Source organism: Vicugna pacos, chromosome 12 (assembly GCF_048564905.1).
Source record: "Vicugna pacos chromosome 12, VicPac4, whole genome shotgun sequence".
Taxonomy (NCBI): domain Eukaryota; kingdom Metazoa; phylum Chordata; class Mammalia; order Artiodactyla; family Camelidae; genus Vicugna; species Vicugna pacos.
Window position 1 is genome coordinate 40,115,976 of NC_132998.1, and position 21,488 is coordinate 40,137,463.

A 21,488-nucleotide genomic window follows, 5' to 3' on the forward strand; every position below is an offset into this window, starting at 1 on the left:
TATTACATTTTTCTGATATATTTCATTTCCAAATTTAGAACTGTGTATTTCAACAGCACTGTTCTAGAGTAGTGCTTTGTTTATAAAATATTTTAAATAGTACTATTAATTAATAATTTTCAAGAGGCTGAAAAGTGTTGAATGGTAACTTTAAAGAGACAATATTATAAAACTAAGGATTTTAAGTTACATTAGGTTAAAAGCCTTTCATTTCTAATGAAGTCACCAATTAATTTTGGATAGATGCATATTAAGAAAACATTTTTTGTTCAACTATAATCTCTATTTGCTTACAAAATAAATACAAATTTTCCCCCTAACTAGAATATATAAGTATCAAGGCACATCACTGTATATATATCCAAATCTCTCAAATTACTGGAGTATCTGTTGCTATAAAGAAATCTTCAAAGAGAAACATCAACCAATATTAAACTACTTTGAAATAAATCAAATAAAGAATTGTATATATACCAACCAAACCGCAAGGGATGCTTTCACTTGCTACATGACATATTTCCATTTGCAACAACATGAATGGACCTAGAGATTATCATACTAAGTGAAGTAAGTCAGAAAGAGAAAGAAAAATACTACATGGTATCATTTATATGTGGAATCTAAAAACAAAATGACATGAACTGATAGAAACAGACTCACAGACCTAGAGAACAAGCTTACAGTTACCAGGTGGAAAGTGGGGTGGAGGGATAAATTAGGAGTTCAGAATTTGCTGATACTAACTATTATATATAAAATAAAACAGCAAGGTCCTACTGTATAGCACAGGGAACTGTAGTCAATACCTTGTAACAGCCTGTAATGAAAAAGAATATGAAAAGGTGTATTTATATCTATATCTATATATCTGAACCACTATGCTATACACCAGAAAACTAACACATTGTAAATCGACTATACTTCAACAAAAGAAAGAAAGAAACAAACAAGTAACTTTTAAAAGTAGTGAACTGAGACATTTGATATAAAGTTCAATTAATGTAACAGCTTCTAACAACCAAATACACATAAGGATGAAGATGATTACTCACAGAAATGGAAAGATGATGATAAAGTGAAGGATATAAATCAGGATTACAAACTGATGCCATTTATGAATGTGTTCAGAAAAACAGAAGCAACCTGAAGTTGTAGCAGTATTGCAATCGTTAACAATGGGTATCTCTCAGTAGAAGAATTATGGTTCAAGCAGTTTTTGTTTGTTTGATTTTGTTTTGGGTATTCCTTTTTGTTGTTTGTTTATCTGTATTTTCTAATTTTTCAAAAGCATATGTATAATAAATATGTGATTTTTAAAAAGTAAGGTGAATTGTAATAGGCCTTACAAGAAAAAAAGAAGTAGGAGATTGTGGAGGGTGGTCCTCAGCAGGACAATGAGAGGAGAGCCAGACATTGGTGAAAGGGACCTGGGTAAAAAAATGTTGTCATGGCAGCCAGCACATCCCCTGAAATTTGGAGTCAGGTAGTCCTGTGTTCAAGTACAAGCTCTAAACTATGTTCACGGATAAGATTCTTAACATCTCCAAGGCTGACTGATCATAAAACTTACCTTGAAGGCATGTTGTAAAAATTATATGACATGGTTATGAAAAGTAAGTAGTATCACACTCCTCCTAGAGTTGATGGCAAACAAATGATGAGTAGGCTTTATAACCTCTGTGAGGTGAATCCTTCACACTTCATCAAGGCCAGCGCCTTTCTGCATTTAGTTTGAAGTTCCTGCCACTCTACGTAGCCTGGGGGAAGGGGCAATGAACAAACCAAGAGAATACACTCTTCTCCCTCAGTTGCCCATCCAAATCCAAAACTGCAGCCAAGTGTTGGAGAATAATCTCTACTTCTTACTATCCGTTTACATAACCCATTTCCCCATTTATGTTAGGTAACAACTCATCCAGCTAGTGAATAAATGTTGCTTTTATGTCTGCCACTTTTACTGTGGGCCAGAAATGAACTGACAGAATCAACGGGCACACTGACATCCCGGATCCAAACGGAAGCAGGCATCTTAACAGACAGAGAACAAAAACTGAGGGTGTTCAAAATATTTTAGCTGTTTCTGAAAGAGAAGTATTGAGGAGAAGGTAGGCCATTTGCCCCTGAATTCCTTCTCAAATCTGAAGATTAATGATTCTGAGTTTTACTTTGGTACATGATTAAGATTTTTAGACTGTATAATCATAGATTTTAATTCATTAATTACACATATGCTCAAGATACTTTATGCATGTTATCACTTTTTGGTGCTTTTCTCTTTCACAATGTGGTGTGCCTTCATGAGTTTCCTTTTTATGCGCTTTCATAGCTGACCAACTCCCATCTGAGTGACTGGTAATTTTTTTAATAGATTAATATATTTTATCTGATTATTGTCAAATTTTGCAAGTCTAGAAACCATTTTTCCTCTTTAAAATATCATATCCTCCCAATGCTGATGTGGCTCTAAATGTTTGATTCTGAACAAGCAATCTCATTTCCCTTATTTCCAAGTGCTTAAGGGGCTGAGCCTGTAATACAGATAACTGATAAATTATTGATGAACAATTTATAGTCAGATGCTCACCTGCTGTGTGGTTGACTTTTAAGTTCAGATGCAAAGATGATATTTATTTAATTTAAATGTTGTTCGTCTTTATAAACTAAGTTATATCTTCTTCCTTGGATGTGAATTTCTAAGCAACAGAAATTAATGTATTTAACTTGTTCACATTTGACGTTTGGAGCCTTAAACTTTATTTTTGAAGTATAAAACTATCACTTTAGAACCAGGGCAGAAAGGAGAGTTTAATTTAGTAGCCAAATGCCAAAACATTATGTAAAAGTCATACTAGAAATAGAGGGTCTTCTTGCCTTTCAGCAGCTAGTAGAGAGTGCCATCCTGAAGAAACCTTGGCAGATTTTTATGCCAAGTCTACAACTAAGAAGGAAGAAATAATAAATACTGCCCCAGCTCACACACACACTCATGCACACACATGCACACACACAAAATACACACATATACAGACATTCCCCACACTGCCTCTGTCTTCTAAATGATTCAAATTTTCAAAAGGAAATGAGATGATATAAATGATGGATATAAGATAGAGCACATTTTCTTCAAAGATACTAAGAAAAGATCTGATAACAACCGATTTAATTATCTAAACTCATAAAAGGACATAATTTTAAATGCAGTTAAATTAGCGAGTGCTAGAGTAACCCAGTCCAAAGAGCCAGCCCTCTAACTTGATTTAGGGAAGGAATGACCGTATCTTTTCTTTCTGATCCCTCCCCTGTCGGGACATTCTGAAGTCCTTAGCACTTATCGTCATTGGTACACACAAGCCTTCTCTCACTGCATATTATTTTATGTTCCCCCTTCTTTTCTAATCTGAGTACTTTTCCCTTCCTTCTTATTGACTTCACCCCATTGTGTCTGCTATATGGCCTTGGAGATATAAGTACTATTGAAAAATACACAGGCTGTGAAAGATTTTATGTCACAGATCTCTCTTCTTCCTTAATCAACACTCTGTCTTTACTCATATGTGGCAGATTAAATACAGCTGCAAATCCTTGGACATTCCTCCTGTCCTTACTTTGAATCTGGTGAGCTCTGTGACTGCTTCGGCTAATAGCCTATGGCAGAATTGACATTGTGTTAGTTTCAGAGCTAAGGCCTTAAGAAACTGACAACTTCTACTTCCTGCTCCTTAGAATGTCGTCTTTGGGAGCCCTGAGATACCAAGCCCCACCTATCCTGAACTCAACATGCTGGAGAAGCCACATGTAGGCACTCCGCTGACAGTACCAGTTGAGCCCAGTCTTCCAGGCATACCTACTAGGCATCAGACACCAGGCATGTGAGTGAAGTGGGCTACAAACCAGCCCTTCTCCTACTCACTACCAGTCGGTCAATCCAGCTAATGCCATGCAAAGCCGAAGAATCAACCAGTTGAGTTCTGCCTAAATTTCTAACCTACGAAATTGTGAGATAATAAGTGGTTGTTTTAAGTCACTACGGTTGAGGTAGTTTGTTAATTAGCAATAGATAACAATAACATTGTGCAAGTACTACTACTTTATGATTTCTGGCTGCTGTGAAATGTAGTTTTCTATGTATACTTATACCCATGAGTTCTTTTTAATTTGCATCAATATATAATATTGTATTATAGATCTAGTTTTTTAAAAAATTCTACTCTTTTTTTAAGATTCATCCATGTTACTCTTTGAAAATCTAGTTCTTTGCTTCCAAGTGTTAAAATTGTAGGCAGCATATATGTTGCCATCTCTTTAGAGCTACAAACAATACTGTAATACATAACCTTATACATGCTTTTCTGTCAACCAACGTAATAATTTCTCTGGGATATAGTCCAAGAAGTAGGACTGCCAGATGACAAGGTGTATTCACATTTACTCTCACTTAATACTGCTACATAGCTCTCCATAGTGATACCATACATTTATACTTAGCATATGTACTGATATAACAACCCTTTCCTGCCTTCCACTGGATAGATCAACTTTTCTTTTGCTCATTTCAAAGTTATATATTACTTTGTTTTCTACGGGTAATTAACATAATATTAGTCAGGATTCAGTTACAAAGAACAAAATCCTCTTTAGCTAGTTTTAGTGGGGAAGCATTAATTACAAAGTTTTAAATAGTTTATAGACTCATTACAAGAGCTGAAGAAACACACTCTACATTAAGTTTTAGAAACAATTCAGGGAAATTTTCAGTCATTATTTTTTCAAATAATTATTCCCTTCTATTTACACTTTTTTCTTCTTCTGTGATTCCTGCTATGCAAGTATGGATTTCTCTTATCTCTTGAGTTTTCTATTTTCCATTTCTATCATTTCTAAATGCCATTTGGATAGTTTCTTCCATCTGTTTTTGCACCCTGCCTATACATTTATTTTCAACTATATACTTTTAATATACATCCTACCTATGAAATTCTTTCACCTACCATGTTTTTTTCAAAAGTATAATTTCCAATTGGTCCTTTTTTATCAATGCTTGTTCTCTACTTCATATCACCAGTGTCTGCCCTTACTCCTTTGAGGAAATCAAGCTTATTTTAAACCCCGTTCTCTCTGATCTATTCATTGTTTTTCTTCTGGCATAAGCTCTTCAATTTGTTGTTTTTCTTTTCTGCTGCATATCGCAAATTCTCCTTATTCTTTCCTGTGTGCTTGTATTTCCCTAGAGATAGGAAGTTACAATAGCAAGTGTGGTACGCAGTCTATGAGACAACTGCTAGTGATCCCTGCCTCCACTACTCTTACTTGAGTCATTGTCCCCTCTTGAGTGTGGGCTGGGCCTAGCAACTTGATTCTAATGAGAATATGGCATAGGATATCGCTCTTAAAATTAGATTAGAAAAAGACTCTGGGTTCTAACCTCTCTTGCACTCTCCTTTCTTACTCTGATGAAAATCACCTGTCAAGTGCTAAGCTACCCTATGGAGAGGCCTCCTCTACCAAGGTGCCTTTCTCTTTAGGGAGCCAGCTGTCAGCATTTCTGCCAAGAATGCTTTCTTCCCCACCCCAGTTCTTCAGATGCAATCACGTAGCCCTGGAGTGTGGAGGGAAAGAGGGAGCAGGAAACACTCAAGCCCTTGTTATTCATCCCTATCTCTGACTCTTGTGTCTTCCCTACTCACGTGGCAATCGGGCAGACACTGAACCACCCAAAGTAATTTATTTTTGTTCTTACATTGGAATGAAAGTTTGGCCTGTGTATAGCATCTAAGTAATTTTCCTTTAGCACCTCAGAGACATTGTTTGCTAGCAACCTACTTCACAGCCAAAGAATGTCATTTTAGTTCTCCCTCCTTCTAAATCTCATTTTTCCTTCAGAATCATGGGGATATGTTTGCTATATCTTTTATTGTTTATTTTCCTATATCTTCTCTATTTTTTCTTCCATAAGCTCTAATAGAAGAGAAACTGGCTGTTCTGGGTTTTTCTTCACGTCTCTTAAACCATATAGATGATATTATGTCAGAATTATTACTTATATGAAAAGTCATAAGGAATTGCTATAATCTGCACGAAAATATTTAGGCAGGAACCAGCAAAGTTTAAACTAAGTTTATAATTAGATCAAGAAATCACCCAAAAGAACTTCACCCAAAAGAATTAGTACATAATAATATATGTACAAATACTGAAGCCTTTTTTTTGCAATAGCAAAACATATGAATGTTTTCCAATACAAAAATGGTTGAAAATTATCATAGCATATATATTCTATAGAACAGTATGCAACTATTTATAAAATTAATTATATTTAGAATATTAACCAAATTATTTTTTCTCTAATACCTGTGAATGTATTCAGTGATAACGTTATTACTTTTAATTGTTTTTATGGAGAAACATGAAAGAAAGAAAAAATGGGAAGAAGGAAGGCAATAAAAGAGGAAGAACATGGAAGAGAAAGATTACCTCATAATTTGTATCAGTCTTTGAATATCTGGTGCCCTTGTGTCCCTGTCGGAGGGACCTAGCATTTATAAGGTTTCAGACTATTTTCATAGAACTACCCAGCTGGAAAAAATAACCCCCTCCCAGATAGTTATTAGAAATCCCATTCTTATAATCTCCCTTAACAATATTATTTCCATAAATTAGCAATCTTTATTTTTTTAACAGCCAAGTCCAGGAATAAGGGCAAAAATTGCAACATTTAGGTTTTTGAGAAGTGATGCTTAAAACAAGATTTAACTTTTATTAGATTCCCAAGTAGCTTCTTTTCAGTGCCATTTTCTAGGACAACTTGCTAAAATAGCCAGGATTATTATTTTTTAACATCCCAGTAATCCTTGTCAAATTGGGGCCTAAAATGAATCTAACAAAGGACAAATACGATTTAACTTCAGAATGCTAATTGTAGATAGGAACTAAGGAAGGAAGTTTCTCTTACAAAGCTTAAGAATGGAGTTTCAGGAACTCTTCAAACAGTGAGTATTTTTAAGTTTGTAGAATCTTTTATAACAACTCAGTCATAGTTAACATTCTAATTTCAGAAGATAGAACAAGGAAAAATAATCAAGTCTAGGATTGTGCAAATGTAGGATGGACACTAAGTATTTGCTGGAGGGAGAGGGTCCTAACATGTTAGTAAAGTTAACCTATGGTGGGAAAATTAATTGGAACAGGAACATTCCACTCAAAAGAATGATCCCTGGGGAAACAATCCTCCTACTTGAAAATGAGTCTGGGTAAAGCTCTGGAAACCCTACCATCCACCCTGGAATTCAAATCCACAGCAATATTTATTTCATCAGTCGGATGCTTGGACTAAATGGAATTCACAAGATTGTTGAATTGTAGCCATACATCTAAACATACAACTGGTACCTTGGCAGGAGGATATAAACATTAAAAAAAATTTACATCTATCTTATTTGGGAGTTCCATCAAGACAAGAAGTTCTATTTACATAACACCAAAAGCTCAGTAAGAATCCCTTGATAGTAACCGAGATTGTAATAGCTGATACACCCTTATTTCTACTTTTCTTGATTTTCAGCTCCGAGGAAAAAAAAATTAAGATTATTTTTCTAGAATCCAATTTTCCTGAAGGCACAAACTGTTAGAACTCAGAAGAAAAAACCTAATAAAAGTAAATTATTAAAACTAGGCCTCTATTCAGTCACATTGCAAGAGAAAAATCTTGGACATTCAAAGCACACCACTGGAAATCTAATACAAGAAAAGATGTCTCATTCAGCATAGAATTAACTGGGGCATAAGTGTCAGTTGATTGACTATCAAAACTGGTTTTATCCTAGGTTATTCACAGTGTAGTATAACTAATTATCAGGAAAAATCTGCTCATTGCTGGACTTAAACCATCATTCTGAAGGGTAGTGGTGGCATCCATGGTATTCTAGCCATGAAATATATCATAAAATATAGCAGAAAAGGCAGGTGCTAGATTTTGGGAAGGGACAAGTGAGGATCTCAGGTGACTGTAGGATGAGGTTTTAAAGAAATAATTTTCCCCCACGGGAAAATGGGGAGGGGTGGTTAGAAGTTAATTTTATAGGTCCCATCAAAAGGAGTGGTATCTTAATAAGGCTTTTTCCAGGGAGTGGAAAGAGCAACATTAAATTATTTTCCTCATAAGGAGAAAAACAGAGTAATCCAGGAGCCCAGAGCATCCTTGGCCTATATAGAGGAACCAGGGACTGATGGGAGAAAAAGAAGATAGATGCCTTATTTTAACAAAACTCTGGCATTTTCAGGAGATTTGATCTATTTTGTGGATAAGAACTGAGTCTTCATCAATTTCCACCTGAACCACATAACAAGCTAAGGTAAGCAAGGAATCTTTCTTACAAGAGGATTCGCCTATTATTTTGTCTGAAATGTAAGTGACTCCGAGTAGCTATAATCATAAACCAACTCAATTTTAATTATTATTAGCATTTTCCCTTCAAAAACAAATACATCCATTTGCTGCCATAAGAAAAGCAAATTTTCAAAGAGCGAACTGTCTTCTAAAATGAGCAAACCATTCAATCATTTGTTAAACAAATATTTATTAAATGCCTACCATGTACGAGACATTATGACTTCAGTAAAAACTGCCCTTCAGGATGCTAGGAACATGGTTTTCAGAATCAATGAAAAACTGGAGCATTTGCATCTTTTGGGGAAATTACAGAGTCCTCTGTGGCATGAGAAAATCTATTGGTCTGCTTTTCAGAGCAATGCCTATATGCTTATAGTGGTTGAATTGTGTTGCCCAAAAGATACCCAGCTCCTAACCTCTAGTACCTGTGAATGTGACTGTATTTGGAAATAGAGTCTTTGCAGGTGTAATTAAGTAAATGATATCATGATGAAGTCATCCTCGATGCAGAAAGAGAAAAGGACACAGAGATGCTAAGAAAAATAACATGTGAAGAGAGGTAGAGACTGGAAGTATGCTGCTACAAGCTAAGCAATGCCGAAGATTACTGGGAGCCACCACAAGCTAGGAAAGAGGTGTGGAATGGATTCTCCTTCAGAGCCCCCGGAAGGGACCAGCCCTGCTGACACTTTGATTTTAGACTTCTGGCCCCTCACATTGTGACAGAATAAGTTTCTGTTCTTTTTAGCTACCTAACTTATGCTAGTTTATTATAGCAGCCCTCAAAAAAACTAAATTAATGCTCTTATCCACAGTATAACCCTACGCCTGGACTCTCCAAAGGTCCATGAAGCCTCAGTTAAGAACATCTAAATTAGAAAATCTCCAAGGGACTGTGGCCATGAGGGGACTGGAGGAAGCTTGCAACAGTGTCATTTGTGGTAAAGATCAACCAGGAACATTTAGCCTGCAGAGGGTAATGGTAGACTTAATGACTCTCTTCAAATATTTGGAAAACTGTCCAATCTATGTGGCCTCATAGATGAGTGGACATACAATTTTTCATCCAAAATGAGGCATTTCTGAGAATTAAAGAGAGAAACTATTACTAATCATGCTGGGACAACAGATTTATGTTAAGCCAAGACTGTCTCGAGCCAAGTAGGACATGATGATCTCCCTGTGCACAGAAGATAGCTAGGATCAAAGGATGGGAAGGAGAAAGAGAGAGACACAATTTGGTTTAAAACAAGGATGAATTTCTCAATAATCTGACCTCTTACTAGATTCGTCTTAGTAGAGACTAGGTAATCACTTGGCAAAGAATTTAAGAGGAATAGCATTTTGCTTTAAGATCTCTGAAGTGTCACTTCCTAGTCTGAGGTTATGTTCTGTGATTCTGTTTCAAATTCGAATTTTACCATTTTTAGTACATATTCCATATCAAGAGCTGATTTTGAATTCTGCCTCTGTCGTTTTTCAGTTATAAATTCTTAGTAAATATATTTGACCACTTTGAGCTACAGTAATATCTATTTCAAAGGATGGTTGTGAGGTTTAAATGACAACATGTGTAAAATTTAGCACGCTGTGACATACAACAGATAATAAATAAACATTCCTTTCACCTTACTAAACTATAAATATAAAACTACTATAAAATATATATTTAACAATGTTTGTACAATTAACACATTTGTTATTTGGTTAATTGAGTTGATTAATGACAACCCTTGAATTCTTGAGAAATCAGCATTGCTTAGGATTTATTAGAGTTGTGGGATGAGGAGATGATGTTTTTCACATGTGCTTGAGAGGAGGGAAGTGGGGAGGGAGGTAGGGAGGGAAAAAAGGAAGGAAGGAAGGAAAGAACAAATGAATGAACAGGAGAAGAAAGGATGAAAGAAGAGAGGGAGGGAGAAAGGGTGGGAGAAAAGGAGAAAAAGAAAGAAAAGAAACAAAAACTTCACAGCGATCCTTTTGTCACTGAGAACTGCTCCATGAGCAGCAAAGTGAAATAATTTGATTCTGAACAAAGTATATAACTACTGTCCTTCAAATCCTCTGTGACAATTTCTGTAATGTTCTGAATCGATGAGTACATGAACACCTCAGATACCGTGCAGTGATTTGTCCTCGGCTGAAATAGACATAAATGCCTTGGGTACAGCTCATTCTGGTTATCTGGAATATGTTTTTAGCAACTTAAATTTCTAACAGGCAACCTTCAGTCAGTCTACTGCCTTTAAAGGCTCTAATCAAGACAATAGTTAGGGGGCATAGATGATAACATTTGTCCTACTTTTCAGGATCCTCGTGAGGATCAAATGGGATAATGAGTGAAAAAGCTTTAAAACCTTAATTGCTACAGAGTGGAACATTCTATTAATAATGAGAGTCAATAGTGACAACAGTCCTGCTGGAAAAAGTCAGGTCTCCTTGGCAGCAGGGACAAGAGGTGCACACTTCTGACCCAGGGGCAGAAGGAGACTCCAACTCCACTCTGAAAATGTAGGACATCTGGAGAACACATGGAAAAACCTTGAAGAAGACTCCAAAATGGAAAACCAAAAGCTCTGGGACTGCCAGTTTGAAAGAGGCAAAGGTGTCAGGGGTCTGAATTACATAAAATATAACCCCTCCCCACAACAGACTGATTTTAAGCAACAGCAGGCCAAACACTTGTAACCTGCACCAGACCTGCACAGGCTGCAGACAAAATGATATTAAGCATCACACAGAAGACCATAAGTGTGCAGGGTGCCTGGCACTTTTCCAGCTCAGCTCACTGGGACTGACCTCCTCCCCCTGCTCCTTCCTATGGACCACGTCCTAAATGACAGGGTAACATACTGAAAGGTTAAGTTGTGCATGTTCTGCCTCCATACTTCCTTCCCCTTCATTTCTAACATCCAGCCAGCTTTGTAAGTTTGGCCCCAAGGATTTGGCTAGAGCCAAAGCAGAAGCAGCCAAATGTTAAGAGCTCTTTCTGCTTTTATTTCAAACACAATTTCTAGAAAGATTATGCCAGGAAGGGAGAAGAAAGGGAAGAGGGCATTGGGGAAGCTCAAGAACTCTTGAATTGACTGGGGAGGGGAGAGAGGGCTGAGGGGCCAGCAAGAAATAAGTCTGCCCTGCAACCTCGCAGCAGCCTAAATGGGAAAGATTTCAAAGGGACTGTGGTGCCTTTAAGCATTTAGAAAGACATGATCCCAGGCACCAAGTCCTTAGTCTTTCCAAAGACAATGATGCATGCATCCAAGCAGCAGAGTTGCCCAACCTTAGGGGACCATGAACTTAGAATATGAATGTCCTCATGTAAGTATAATAAACCAAATATCCAATAACCAGAGGATTCCCCACAGCATTGAGCTATGTAAGATCTAAGGATCTTATCCAGCAAAGAATGGAGAGCCTCAAAAATGACTGAGATGTAATTTTTACCATTCTGAGAGGTTGAGGTTTAGAGTTTGAATTCAGTTGGTTTAAACAAAAATTTTATGTGTGATAATTTTTGCACATCTCGGTGTGTGGACTGAGAGCTATATCTCGTTACACTGACCTCTTACTTCTGAAATCATGACCCTGCTGGGGTATTTCACTCAATTTTAGAGTTCCCTGAATTGTGATCCACTTAACCTTTCCCTTACTCCGAATCAGAACATGAATGTCTTGGTGGGCAGATTCCAGCATGGAGACAGCTGTTCAACGGACTTTACAGTGAGGCAGGAATAAATGAACATGAGGTTGAGCTCTCTACAATACCTGAATCCCTACTTACACATAGATTTTTATGAGAAATATTTACTGGTTTTCAGGATGCATCTCAGACATCCTTTCCCAGCCATCCTCAGTTTCCTAATGCCTAGTTAGTTCCCTGTTTCTTCTTCTATTAGAACTTGTGCCAATTCCCATCATGGCATTAACCATTATATGTAATTGCTTCTCTGTCTCCCCACAGGGTTGTGTGTATCCTGGGGGCAGACACTGGGTCTAAACACTAAAACTTCCAAAGAGTGTCTTGACATAATAAAATTTTATGTTGTAAATGAATGTAACATTGTGAATGGTACCTCTTTCCTAAAGAATCAACTGGACACTTCATAGATTAAAGTTATGAGGAAGGAAAAAAAGACACTTCACCAAGTGGATCCAGACAGGAAATCTTGTTATTAGTAGCATCTCGATTTAGGGGAATGGTACTTATCTTTTTGTCTAGCTAAAAAGCCGAAGTTAGACTTGAGAAACAAACATTCATTAAGGTTAGTTCTTAAACACATACTAATCTCAGTAAATGTTCAAAGAAGCAGAGTTGGGAGTTCGGGATTTGCAGATATTAACCATATAAATAAAATAAACAACAAGGTCCTACTCTATAGCACAGGGAACTATATTTAATGCCTTGTATCAGCCTATAATGAAAAAGAATGTGAAAATTAATGTGTGTGTGTGTATGTGTGTGTATTTGAATCACTATGCTGTACACCAGAAATTACCACAACATTGTAAATCAACAATACTTCAATAAAAAAAAAAAGGAGAGGAAGACAGAATAGGAGGAGTAGGAAGGGGACGAAAAATATGCATAATATTATTCCCAAATTTTGAATTTCAAGTTTTTCCTGAAACTGAAAAATTTTCTGGTGTGATTTAAATTCTTCAATGAAATTTAATAGAATGAAAACATTTGGACTCTGGGAATTAAGTAAATCAGAATTGCATGATTTTCTAGATAATAACACATTTTTCCAATGCTTATTTTTATTGACTGTTTAGTTCTTATGCAATATTATGGGTATTTTTAAGCTTTTTAAATTGACAGTCACATGTTACATGGATAATTTTTCTTCCTTTCAACACTAGTGAACTATAAAAGGAAATCTCAGGCTCTTCAGCAACTGATTCTTACACCACATTTGTTGCTAGTGTTAAAGTTGTTCATTTTCACAGATTATATTAAAAAAAAAATGTGATCCAGGATGGAACCTGGCTTGTAAAGTCACAACTTAGAAGTGAATTTTAAACAAAGTCTAGAAGAATCTATTCATCCCTTTCTAACATGCAATTCTATGAATCAAATATAGATGTGATAATTTTAGATACCTTTTGCAATTGCATCACCAACAAATGGTTTGTTTAAAAATATAATTGCAATTTTAAAAGCACACGTGCTTCCATAATATTTTAACACTCCTTGCCTTGTGAGGTAGAGAAACAAAAAAAGCAGTCCTTTTTTTTTCCTGAAAAATATGACGTCCATTTAAATCTTTTTGTTCTTGAACCTCAAGTTTTTGCCTAAGCCAATGGTCTTCCATCTTTTTTATAGCAATCGAAACCCCTTTTCAAATTACATTTTCTGCAGAACAGTAACCCACACAAAACAGATGGAAGCAGATCTGCCCTGACTGAGGCAGAGGATTTGAAGCCCTGCAGGTGGGACTGCATCTGCTATCAATTCTATCAACTCTATTCCCAAACATCTCTCTCCTATGTGCTTTTACCTCCATTGTCACTGTTACTTCTCTAATGAAGACCCATGATTGCTCTCATATTTTGGGGACCAAGGTGTAATTCCTCTCCGTCTTTCAATTTCAAACATCTCAATTTCCCTCCTTGCAATGTGCCATCACCCCACAAACCTTTCCCAATTTGTCTCAGTTTGAAGCGATCTCTCTCTTCTCTGAATGTCATTACCATTTCATCCATGCCTCACTTGTGACTCCTGCAACTTTTTACTTTCGTTTATAAGTGTGTGCGTATTTTTTTTTGGTGGGGGGGAGGCAATTAGGGTTGATTGATTGATTGATTTATATGGAGGTACTGGGAATTGAACCCAGGACCTCCTGCATGCTAAGCATGCGCTCTACCACTGAGCTAGATCCTGTCCCCTGTTTGCATATCTTATTTCCTCTATTAGTTATCAGTTCTTTGAGGGCAAGATTCATGACTCATCTTGGTTTTCTGATAACACTTTGCATTTTGGAGGTCTTTTATGAATGCTTATCAAATGGATGAACAAAGATTCAAGTTGCTTTCAAGATATTCTCTGCTTCAGCCTTCACCATCTGAGCAGAACTATGATATACTATTCACTATCTTCTCCATTCCAAACAGGAAAGTCTACTTAATTTGTCCCAAACATAAGCCACCTTCTATAATCCTTTTCATAAATGACCTACATACAGAGCTTTCCCCTTACTTTCTGCTTCTCCTATATGCCCTCCAGGTTTTCAAAACTCAACTCAAAATTAAGTTTCTCCTTACCAATAGCCTAATTAGTTAGCCCCACTGAGCCACTTTGTTATTCCATGTCATTTAACCAATCCCTATTCACTGGTATCATCAACTTCTAATGATGCAAATAACAAAGAGCAGGTAAAATGAATTCATATACCACATCTATACCATGCATTTCTTCCAGACTTCTCGTATAGCTCATAGTTTTTGAGTATTTACTACATACCAGACCCGTTCTAACAGTTTTCCTGTAATTATCCATTAATTTTTGCTAAGGTCTCCATAAGACAGGCAACATCCTCCTTTTACAAATTAGGAAGCTGTGGCCAGAGGGACAGATAGGTAGCAGAACTGGATTTCAACTACAGGCAGTGGGGTGTTAGCTTCTACTCTTGTACCTACTACATGTTTCTGCTTCTCAGAGCTTTGAACATGCGGAGCCTAAGGTTAATCATATGATGTAATAAAAAGGCTTCAAAGCTAAGCAAACCAGAGTTCAAAGTCTACATCTGCTGCTTGATAGCTCTGACACCTGAGACAAGATGTGTAATGGAAGCCTCAGTTTTCTTATCTCGAATAGTGGAGAAATTTTAGTGTTAGGAGAATTGAACAGAAGATATAACATCGAGTCTGTGTTCAATACACAAAGTAAAGCCTTTCAACTAAGGGAGAATGAGGAGGATAAGAGTTGAGAGCCTGGGCTCTAGAGTCAGTTTGTCTGCTTCTGAATCCTAGATCTACAAAATACTAACTTTGGGAATATAAACACAATTCCTAATCTTATTGAACTTCAATTTCTTCAGCTGTCAAGTAAGAATAGCAATAGCACCTATATCAGAAGGAATTTGTGAATATGGGAGCTGAAACCACAAACAGGGTCTAATGCACAAGTTGCTATTATTAACTAACTAGACATTACCACCTTAGCTCAAGCAGCTCCTGAGTGGCCTTTATGCATTTCGGAATGTTACTATCCTGTACAACATGGCCAATATCTTTGTGGTAAACAGAATTCTAGGTGGCCTCTGTGACCTTAGCTTCCCAGTGTTACTCCTCTCATCATTTCCTTATATGGCAAAAGGGATTTGCAGATGTAATCATGAAAACCAATCAGTTGACTGTAACATGGATTTTCCTAGTGGGCCTAACCTAATTACATGAGCCCTTTTAAAGCAGAGCTTTTCCTCAGACTGGTGGCATATTAAGAAATCAGAGACAGGTGGAGCTTGGGAAGGATTCAATCTTCTGTTGCTGCCCTTGAAGTTGGAGAGGGCCATGTGAGAAGGAAAGGCTTCTAGGAGCAGGGAGTAAACCCCAGATGACAGCCAGCAAGAAAATGGGACTTCAGTCCTAAAGCTGCAAGGAAGTGAATTCTGCCAACATCTTTTTTCTATCATTTCATTAATTTATTTACTTTACTAAGGTATAATTGACATATAACATATTAGTTTCAGGTGTATAACACAATAATTTGATATTTGTATATACTGTGAAATGATCACCAAAATAAGCCTAGTTAACATCCATCACCGTACATAGCTAGAAATTTCTTGTCATGAGAACTTATAATATCTACTCTCTTAGCAACTTTCAAATATGCAACACTGTATTATTTTTTCTTTTCTCCTATCTTTCTTTAATGTTTTATATGTACTTTATATATATATTTTTTAATTGAAGTATAATCACTTTACAATGTTGTGTCAATTTCTGGTGTACAGCATAATACTTGTCATATAGGAACATACATATATTCATTTTCATATTCTTTTTCACCATAAGTTACAAGATATTGAATATGCTTCCCTGTGCGATACAGTATAAGCTTGTTGTTTAGCTATTATATATATATATTAGTATCTGCAAATCTCAAACTCCCAATTTATCCCTTCCCACCCCCTTCCCCCACCATTAACCAAATGTTTGTTTCCTATGTCTGTGAGGCTGTTTCTGTTTTGTAAATAAGTTCATCTTTTTTTTTAGATTCCACATATAAGTGATATCATATGGTATTTTTCTTTCTCTTTCTGGCTTTCTTCGCTTAGAATGACAATCTCCAGGTTCATCCATGTTGTTGCAAATCGCATTATTATTTTTTATGGCTGAATAGTATTTCATTGTATAAATATACCACACCTTCTTTATCCAGTCATCTGTCGATGGACATGTAGATTGTTTCCATGTCTTGGCTATTGTAAATAGTGCTGCTATGAACATTGGGGTGCATGTATCTTTTTGAATTAAGGTTCCCTCTGGATATATTCCCAGAAGTGGGATTGCTGGATCATATGGTAAGTCTATTTTAAGTTTTTTTTTTTTTGAGGAATCTCCATACTAATTTCCATAACAGCTGCACCAAACTACATTCCAACCAACAGTGTAGGAGGGTTCCCTTTTCCCACACCCTCTCCAGCATTTATTTGTGGACTTTTGAATGATGGGCATTATGCCTGGTGTGAGGTGATACCTCAATGTAGTTTTGATTTGCATTTATCTGATAATTAGTGATATTGAGCATTTCTTTCAACATCTTAAATGAGCCTGGAGGCATATTCTTTCCTAGAGCCTTAGATAAACACCCCCCTGGCCAACTTCTTGACATCAGTCTGTGTGACCCTGAGCAGAAAACCCAGTCACTCTGTACTGACCATCTGCTCTGTAAAACTGAGATAAAAAGTGGATATTGTTTTAAGCTACAAAATTATGGCTAATCGTTATGCAGCAATAGAAAAATAATGCAATCACCTTTACAGATGATTGATTCATATTTCAATGAATTCTATTTTAACCTACTGTACAGGACCTTCCAAGGTATTACACTAACCTAACCTTTCTAACTGTACCTCATTCTCACTAGCTGCTGAGAAGTGAAAATCACTCCCATCAAAGGAGACAATTAACTAGTCTTCCATCGTGGCTTTAATTTTCCAAACTATTACTCTTAGTAACTGCCCTCACATCTGGAGGGCTAAGGCACACCTCCTCTTTTAATTCCTTTGTGACTTCCATTTAGCATGTCTCATTGGATCTTAAACCCACCCCCACCCCCACCCCCAATAGAGAGGGGATGGCATAGTCCATGGCTTACACCAACATTTTCCATTTCTGTTCCTTTCACAATGAATTTCCTAACTCCTGATGATGAAAAGGCTTGGTGATGAAGTTACTGGTGATCGCAATGATAAGACTGCTCTAACAACAGCCGTAACAGCAATAACACAATAACCTCTTGTTAAATACTTAGAAAATTCAGCTCTGTGTTAAATACGTTGCATTCTCTTTTATTCCTTTCCATCAGCCCTATGAGTTAGCTCTAAATAATCTCAGTTTGTAGAGACAAAAGTTTGAATTCAGGTGGTTTAAATAACCTAAGATTACATAGATAACACAGGATGCACATCTAAATCTATTTGACTCAAAAGTCCCTACTTTTACCAAATTTTAGTGTTGGTTTGGTTTGAGCACTAGAGGACATCAGAGAACTTAGGAATGATTATGAACTCTACAGTGCCTTGCAGAATAACACTGTTTTTAGTTGAATTTAATCAACATTTATTTGAAAATTACTTGCGGCAGCCACTGCGCAAGGCACCAGGAATCAAAACATGAATAAGCTGTAGTTTCTTTAGATGTTCACAATCAAGGTCGTATGGCTTGAGAGAAGGAACCCTCCACTTGGGACTTCAAGGATGCATAAGACTGTCAAAGGGGAGGGGTGTTCCAGGCAGAGGAGTATGTGGTAAAAGGGAGGAAAACAATGAATAGCTGGGTGAAGAGTGACAAGCCAAGGTAGAGGCAAGAGTCTGGAGAGGCACACAGTGGTCAAACTCAGAGGGCAGAGGGCACCAGACTCAGATTACACTCAGTACAGGGGCAGTTGGGCACCTTTGTTGATTAGATTTGAACAAGGTTAGTCCTATTAATAAGAATAGATATTCACTGCATTCTTACTATGTTCCTGGCATTGTAATAAGTGCATTTCTAATTTTCATAATTACCCTATGCGGCTGTATTTTGAAGCTCATTTTATGAATGAGGAAAATGAAGTTCTGGGAGAAATTATGTATTTAACTTGCCCAAGTTGAGAGCTATTAAGTGGTTGATTCAAAATTCAAACCAAGAATTACCTGGAACCAAAGCCTATGTTCTTAACCACTAAATTCGATCACGTCTCCGTGGTAAAGTGGGAATCTTGAGGTTAGGGTGTACTTTAAAATTAGTCTTGTTTTGTTTACATATAATGTGTCCTGCAATAATTATAAGCACTTTTCTCACCTGAAAGTTCTTACACTATTACAGCTGCAATGAGAGAGAGAGAGAACAGACTTTCCCTTTGGATTTAGACAGGATGAATTTGAAATTCCTAATCTTTATACTTTCCTGTATTTTGAATCATTTTAAAGAGATTTTTAAAAAATGTCTTTAAAGTGATTAATCTTAAAACCTTATTGTGTACTTAAATGTGCATATTTATATAAAGTCCCCAGATGATCAAAAACACATCCTTCCTCAGTAATTTAATGGGTTCTGGGTAAAACAAAAAATAAAACATTGGTTTATCATTTACCCTTTTTGATAATTTGAGAATAAAACATTCTTATCTCATTTAGAGTATTCCATATTATTAGGCTGAACAGAAACACAGCTAGAGACTTAAGACATAATTCCTGTGTTTGATTAGGTTATCATCTAGACGGGAAGATGTCACAAATTCTCATAAAAAATAGAACCAAAATGTCATTCAGTGATCAACACCCAACCAAATCATTAGTGCTGTCAGAATTGAAAGGAGGAAGAGATTTAGAGGTGATTTGTGAAGGAGAGGGAGTGGATATGTGGTCTGGGTCTTGAGAGAGGGGTCTGATAATGATGATTTCCTTTGAGAGAAGGAGGAAGAATAATGAAAGGAAGATAGGTGGGCATTAGGAATAGCAAAGAGGCTGAGAAGCAGGGCCATTTTTTCTAAATAGAGACAAGAGACTCTCTAGGAATTAAAGTTTGCCTAGAAAAGTAGATTTTAATATTTGGGTGTTACCTATGTCTTTGGGACTCTAATGAAAGCTATAAACTCACTTCAGAAAAATGCACAAATGCAAAACCACTAAATTACCTTATCCTATAGAAAAAACTACTGTCAGTATTTTGGTACTTTGCATTCTAAACCTCCATTTCTGGTTATAGATATATAGGTATATGTATATAAACCATTTATTTAAAAATTTATTAAAGGTTCAAATATAAAGTAAAAGAAAACTGGAAGCATATAGAGGCATAAAAAAAACACCTATTGGTTTTATGTGTGAATATTTATGTGTGTTTATGTACATATCTCTCCCTCCCCACAATGACTGATACAAAGTTTGGTCATTTGCAGCAACAGATTCAACTGCAGGGACTGGAATTCATTTTGGAAACAGATAATGTTATTATATTCAGAATTCTTTTCCTAGAGCAAATGTTTATACCTTTGAATATTTTTATCTTTTCAAAATAAAAGTAGCCAATTTTCTTAATTATATTTAAATAAAACAATGTGCTCATAGTAAACATTTCAAGCAATACACTTAAGTGTAAGAAAGAAAGAGAAAATTCAGATGAAATCCTACCAAAAATGGAAAGGATTTTGAACACCAGAATAACATAATAAAATGTAGTTCTCCAATTGGTAATGTTGTGAGATGAACTGAAACAGAAAAAGCCTAGAAGCCAGGAAATCAATTAGACAACCATGCCATCATCTGATAAATAGCTAAGGTTAAGAGGAAAACTACCACCAGCCGTGATGAGGAGAGCAAAGTTGTGTTGAGCATCTAATTTGTGCAAAGCACTACAATGAACACACTGAAGAAAATTTTAAAAACACATGACCTGTGCCCTCCAGGATCTCAACTTAGTGGAAGAAACCAGTTCATACATAACTGAGGTTCACAAAATGTGCCTGGGGAATTTGTGTGAATAAAAATTAATTCCTAGCACATGTCCTTTTCCAGCTTGCTGCTATGTTGGGGAAAATTTCAAATCCATATTTTAAATTGAGGATTAAAACATCAGTGGTGAGCAACAGAGAATTGTAGTGATACCAAAGTTTGGAAAATCATCAAACCAACATAAATCAATTGATTTCAGAATGCAAAGAAAGACAGGTTTTTCAGGAAAAGAAGGGCTTTAGAGTTACAGAGAGCCTGGAGAGTGAAGGTAGACTCTTAAAAGTGGAGCCTCATAGAACATTTATCTCTTGGTGGCTGTCTGACCAGAAGGGTCAGGCCAGGGTAACATTTGTTAATGATTATTGAGTGTAGAGTTGCTTTGGAATGTATCTAACGCTAATTTTCAGAGCAAAATTAAGATACAAGAGTGACTGAGCTGAGATGACAGCAATAATTATTGGAAAACAAAAGGGAAAAAAGAATGAGCAAGTGAGAAAATAAAAGGTTCTACAAGTAGCAGGAGTTTTTCTCCTCAATAACATGGATTTTAGTTTCTAATTATCTGTAATGTTTTTCAGTGAATCCACTTCTTTGCATAAACACAAGAGGCATGAAATAACTAGTGTGTTTCTTTCATTTTTAATGCATTTGTCTGAAAAAAAATTAACTGTAATGCTATGCCAAAAGTAGCAGAGTTAGAAATGAACAGTTGAATTTATAATATTATTGTGATAGTATAACATTGCTGTGACTAGTATTCTAATGCAATTTTCAAATGAGACTTCTTTTTCTGACTATAGAAGGGGGAGAATATTTAAAATAAATCTTTGAGAATGCAGACATGATTAAATCGTTTCATACTGAAATCTGCATCTGATTCTTCCATGGTTATTGAGGCTAGATCACTTTTTCATGTTGTATTACTCTGATAATCTGTA

General features: G+C 36.3%; 2 long non-coding RNA genes across 2 annotated transcripts in view; one reads left to right on the top strand and one right to left on the bottom strand.

Moving 5' to 3' along the window:
* Positions 1 to 21,488, bottom strand: part of LOC140700219 (uncharacterized) — a 390,592-nt gene that overhangs the window by 273,212 nt on the left and 95,892 nt on the right. The gene's annotated exons all lie outside the window — the stretch shown is intronic.
* Positions 8,299 to 21,488, top strand: part of LOC140700221 (uncharacterized) — a 56,041-nt gene continuing 42,851 nt past the window's right edge. Inside the window, exon 1 of the long non-coding RNA XR_012078553.1 lies at positions 8,299 to 8,348. This is a non-coding gene — a long non-coding RNA (uncharacterized lncRNA). The remainder of the gene's footprint in view (positions 8,349 to 21,488) is intronic.